Here is a 6333-nt window from a genome sequence, read left to right as displayed (position 1 = left end):
ATTACTGCATTTTCCAGAGAACATGATTTTTTAAAATGTTTTTTACATTTATATTATAAATGATGTTTTCTTTTTAGAGTTATATTTTCGCATTAGAGATCATTAGACGTTAGTAGCGACTATGAGTATGTAGAAATTTAAGGTAGCGACTATGACTATGCAAAACTTTTTAAGAATGAAGTTTTAGATTGACTTGAATAGTGTAAAGTGTAAGAATTGTTAGGGAATAAGATGTGATGTTTATTTATGACTTACCCTATGACTATATTACGACATATAATAAATCACTATATATATATATATATATATATATATATATATATATATATATATATATATATATATATATATATAGTAAATAGCTATATAGTAATAAGAGTAAAGAAGTATATACTAAATTGAATTATGAATATATATATATATATATTCTCCTAGGTAATCATTTGAAGATATACTTACTATATTTTCGGTAATCTTTCTAAGTCATTAATACATTAGTTCAATCATATTGTCAAATTTAGGCTTCACCACTTTGACTTCTTCAGCTTATGCATGCTTTCTTTGATGAACTCCTCCATTGTCTTGTCTCCTTACTTGAAGCTCAGAGAGGTCTCCTAATTCTCGAAAAATACCTCCTTAAAGAGGGACTAAAAAATTGTTTCCTCAATCATGCTTATCGTTCTTGAAGTAGTTTTTCACTAAAAGTGTGTCTTACCCTGTAAAATCAAGTGGCACATTGGACTTTATACGGCTCTAGGAAGATCATATAAATGGAAAGCAATCTATATTGCTTCTAATCATGCCTCAACGGCTACTGAATCCCCTTTTCTCCATCAAATGTTAGTAGATCGAATTTCAGGAAACAAAATTCTTCAAAGGTCCCTTGGGACTCTATGGGGTCTGTGCAGCCTAGCTAGCTAGCTGAGATAGCCTGTCGTATCTAGTTGGTCTATGTCTCCATTGTGGTACCATAAATGATTATAAGGCCTCAATAGTGGCCGTAGTAGTTCGTTGTACTCTAGGTGTAGCCTGACTAGGAATGGGTCTTTGTTGGGTCTCAGTTTGTGTGTTTCGAGCGCTGGACATTATTTCCTCGAGTGCACTCTCTGTGGAGTTTTTGGAGGCCAACCTTTTGCCTCTGTGCCTCACATTCTCAATTTTTGGTTCTTTTTACTTAGGTGACGTGATCTATCATGAAAGAAGATCTAGGGTTACAATTTATTTTTAGGCACTAAGTGCATCATAGTAAGTCTATCTTAAATAAGTAACCCTAATCATGCAACCATAACTTATAGAACTTAGGCATACTTAATCTTTACTTGGCATACTTACCTGGTCGCAGCGGGGTTTGTTTCGAGTTGGGTCATAGAGAATTAACAACTCTCTATCTAAACAAAGTTGGCATACTTACCTGGTCGCAGCGGTTTTTTTTTTTTTTTTTTTTTTTTTTTTTTTTTTTTTTTTTTTTTTTTTTTTTTTTTTGTCTTGCTCTCAACACTTCTAGTTATTTTGTACAACACAAACATTTGAATAAGATAACATACACAATGTATTTTCCTCTTACGTGAACTACAACAAATAATCCATATCCAAAGTGATGAAACACACAAGATAACCTAGTTTTTGTATAGCCGTCGATCTTCATGTAAGTTGTGATTGAAGCTATTGGGTCTCTCTCAAAGTCAAAGATTTTAATTTTTTTACGACCAAACGAGAAGCTTCACCACCAAATGAAGGAAGGAAATTATAATACAACAAAGAATAACAACTCCCACCATTTCTTGCAAAAGGAACCACGCAATTTTAAAGGCATAAGAATTCCAATATGAGACATTTACAAGCCAAACTCCCAGCAGGTAGCTTTGTGATAAGGATGCAACGGCAATGCACATGGTTATTGTTAACATCCATGAACAAATTCTACTTTTTAAAGGCAATCGACCTTGGTCCACAAACTTCTCATGACCTTTTTTAGTGTTGATGATGTCGATGACACTTTATCACATTCTTCTTCAATTCTGCTTGGTGACCCCTTCTCATTCAAGACGACATAATTACTAATAATGTTTTTTTTTTTTAGTTTTTATTCATGAGATAAACAATAAATATCGTACTATTTGCAAAATTTGTATAGTAATTAAATTCTAAAAAAACATTTAAAATCTTAAAAAAATTCTAAAAACAAAAATAAATTTTTTAAATAAATACTTTGACTTAGTTCTAAAAATATTAATACAAGTGAATATGTGAGCTAATAAAATTGAACTAACTTATATACTAACTTAGTAGAACAAATTACTAACTTATAGAATAATCTTAGTAAAACTGATAGTAAATTTAGTAGAATAAATTAGTAACTATAGTAGAATTGGTCTAAAATTTGTGGACCAAGTTTTGCACTCGTATTACGAGGATGGTCAATGATATGAGAGGGAAGTTTAGGAAGCTAGTTAGTGATTTCTCCTCTATAAAAAGTCATTAGACGTATGTTCTTTTCAGTAAAACATGAACAAAGAGAATTGAAAAGTTTAGTGCTTAAGCTTTCTTTGCTTCAAAAGATCTCTCCCCTCAAGGTGTTCTTTTGCTTCTTTTACTTCTTTCGGTATATTCCGATCGAAGTCACATCTAACAATAATAAATTCATACAAACTTGTGCAGAACTTGATGGTGTTAATATAACACATGCAGAAGCAATTTGGATCTTAAGCACTCTAAGTACATCAATTATAGTAAATTAGCTAGCTTATTCAAAAGCATTAAAATTCAATGAGTTTGAATACTAACCTTTTGTCGCTCAAGTTTCTTTTTCCTCATGAATCGGTTCCGAACCACCACTAGTGTCTTCTCCACTATTCTCTGACCTTAGAACGGGTTGTGGAATCCGGTGAGTGACTAACTTGGGAGGGATTTAGTATATATGAAGAGAGAGTTTGTGAAAGGTTTTTCTCAAGGTTTTTTCCAAAAGGAAGACCTTCCATGTACCATGATCACTCTATTTATAGAGTCATGTTTGCATGTTCAGGCAAATTGGAGATCACCAAATTTTGACACTCAAAATTCCACTCAAATGTTTCGGATTATGTGGCAAGCATGCAACATGGTTAATTCAAATTTTGACACCTCAAAATTCCACTAACTCAAAAATGGATTTTTCCATTAAATAAAGTCAACATTTTGACTTGCTTCCTTTTGATTCAACAATTAATTTGAATAATTAATTTCAAATTAGAGTAATATTAAATGATTAATTAAACTATTTAAATGCCAATCCCAATTAATTCCGACACATATTTGATTAAAATCTTAGATTCGATCTTTTTGTTTAATTCGTAAATAAAACAAAAATGCAGTTAAATATATCGTATATATGTAGCACATAATTTCCTAATTTGAATTCGAGCACTTCGAACTCACTTGTTACACTGTTCTATGGTTTAGTTCGATATGAGCTAGCAGAGGGACCTAATGAACCTATTTCTGTCCATTTGATATAACCATGATTAGTAAGTCGATCCTTCACAGGTTGTTTGTAACTAGAGCTGGGTCAATTTACCGTTTTACCCCTGAAGTTACTTCTTGTGCCTTATGTCTCACTGATCCCCTAATGAACAATTGGTTTGTGGTCCAACCAGTAAACTGAATCCCTCTCAGGCCAATGAGAGGGTGGGGCCCCTTATTCAAGACCTAGAGTCAGTGCTTAAGGAAACTACCTCTTTTCTATCTCTAAAAGTGGGTAGGAGTGAATTCCATCTTGCACCCCACGTCTCCAGCCATTCACCTAGTCTTACTCCTGAAAAGGGAGGCCTATTGAGTTGGCGAACTTGAGCCACTCTCACCCATGCAAATCTAAGGATAATTTTTCGAATAAACAGGAGTTCATGGTTAGCTCAAGATTAAAATCGAGTTACCTAGGTCATCGAATGGAAAGAAAATCAGTCTCAACAGTAAACGACATTATAAAGTGAGAGTGATTTTCTTCATGGTCTGATCTTATGCAATACTCATTGCATAGGACACCCCCACTCACATGTTTCCACATGTACAATTTAGTGATCACATTGTTTATGTCATATACAAAAGTGGGCCTTATCCATAGTGTCCCCAGGATAAGGTACTCAGCCTTATCCCCATACTATAGATCATTTTGACTATATACTTGAACTTGATCCACTCTTATATCTCTACATATAGTTCAAGTAATAATACTATAGTCAGAGTGTTCTTAGTTTATTGGATTTAAATTAATAATCGTAAAGTTCACTTTATTCAATAACATTCTTTACTGAATAAACAACAATAATAACTTTATTGAAAATAGAATATGTTTTTGTTTACAAACTATGAGTTTTAGGACATAAAACCCAACAAACTCCCACTTGGACTAAAACTCTAGTGGGGTTTTATAACGTTGAGTAGAGAGAAAGACATAAACACAATAAACTAGGGCATCACATACTCATGCCTTTTCTCCCACTTGCCCTAGATTACATTACTCGTAGTCCTAGACTCACTAGATGCCCTTCAAACACTTTAGCCATGAGGGGTTTTGTAAATGGATCAGCAATGTTGTGCTCTGAAGCTATCTGTGTGACGATCTCATCGTTGCACAATCCCTCTTATGAGATGATATTTGCGCTCAATATGTTTTCCTCGCTTATGGCTTCTTGGTTCTTACAAATTTCCAACTGCTCCACTATTATCACAATAAAGAGTGACGGGAAGATGCATATTTGGAACGACTTCCAAATCAGTTAAGAACTTCCTAAGACATACAGATTCTTTCGCTGCTTCACAAGCAGCAACATACTCAACCTCCATGGTGGAATCAGCAATGCAACCTTGCTTTATGCTTCTCCATATTATTGCTCCTCCGTTCAGAGTGAAAACAGATCCCGATGTCGATTTCCTCAAATCTATATCGGTCTGAAGATCTGAGTCAGTGTACCCTTAAAGGATCAGATCATTAGCGCCGTACATTAGCATATAGTCCCTCGTTCTCCTAAGATATTTGAGGATATTTTTAACGACAGTCCAATCAATATGTCCCGAATTGGAGTGTTGTCTACTGACAATTCCAAAAGCATAGCAATGTTTGGTCGGGTACACAGCATGGCCATACATCAAACTACCGACTGCTGATGCATAAGGAATATGTCTCATATCCTCAACTTCTTGAGGTGTCTTAGGACTTTGTTCCTTCGACAAATGAACTCCATGCATGAAAGGTAAGAATCCTTTCTTGGAGTCCTGCATCTTATATCAAACCAACATTTTGTTGATGTATGATGCCTGAGACTATGCTAGTGTTTTGTTCTTACGATTCCGAACAATTTGGATTCCAAGAACAAACTAAGTCTCTACCAAATCTTTCATTTGGAATAGTGTCGCTAGTCAATGGTTAATGTCAATCAGAAATCCCACATCATTCCCAATAAGTAGGATATCGTCAATGTACAACACTAGGAAAACTACTGTAGAGTTGACTATCTTCTTGTAAACACAAGGTTCATCAACATTTTGTTTAAAACCATAAGATTTGATCGCAGTATCAAATCTTATATTCCAAGATCGAGATGCTTGTTTCATCCCATAAATGAATCTTTTAAGCTTGCAAACCTTTTGCTTGTGATCCTGTTCAACGAACCCCTCTAGTTGACCCATATAGATACTTTCCTGAAGATTGTCGTTTAGAAAAGGAGTCTTGACATTCATTTGCCAAATTTCATAATCATAAAATGTAGCAATGCACAAGATTATTCTTATTGATTTAAGCATAGCAACAGGAGAGAAGGTTTTTTCATAGTCCACCCCCTCTCTTAAGGTATAACCCTTTGCTACAAGTCGAGCTTTAAAGGTTTGTACCTTACCAGCTTGGTCTCGTTTCCTCTTGTAGATCCATTTGGAACCAATAGGTTTTACCTCATCTGGTTGATCTATAAGTTCCCAGACTGAATTGAAGTACATTGACTTCATTTCAAGATTCATGGCTTTGATCCACTGATCTCTATCTTCTTCATTCATTGCCTATTTATAGGTCAATGAATCCTCAACGTCATCATCAGGTATGATGACCTGTGTTTCTGCCAAACCCAAGTAACGATCGGGTTGAGTTATAACACTTCCACTACATCGAGGCATTCTCAATTCTTGAGAAGGATGTGATTGACCAAAAGTACGAGCTCCATCAACAACTCTTGTTGAAGGACCAGCCTAATCAACAACTCCTTTTGTTTTATTAGTTGGTTCTTTAGAAATCTCACTCAATACTAGTTTGCTGCGAGGTTGATGATTTCTTACGTGGTCTTCCTCTAAGAATGTAACATTTGTTGATAC

The 6333-nt window shown here is 34.7% G+C and overlaps 1 pseudogene; it reads right to left on the bottom strand.

The window, feature by feature from the left end:
• Positions 1-4484: 4484 nt before the first annotated feature.
• On the bottom strand, positions 4485-5208 carry LOC147792270 (secreted RxLR effector protein 161 pseudogene; annotated as a pseudogene).
• Between the last annotated feature and the right edge of the window lie 1125 nt (positions 5209-6333).

The sequence above is a fragment of the Cucurbita pepo genome, chromosome 6 (assembly GCF_057944985.1).
Source record: "Cucurbita pepo subsp. pepo isolate OVF chromosome 6, ASM5794498v1, whole genome shotgun sequence".
Lineage (NCBI taxonomy): Eukaryota > Viridiplantae > Streptophyta > Magnoliopsida > Cucurbitales > Cucurbitaceae > Cucurbita > Cucurbita pepo.
The sequence above is the reverse complement of the archived record's forward strand: the minus strand, read 5'-3'. Positions and strand labels throughout refer to the sequence as shown.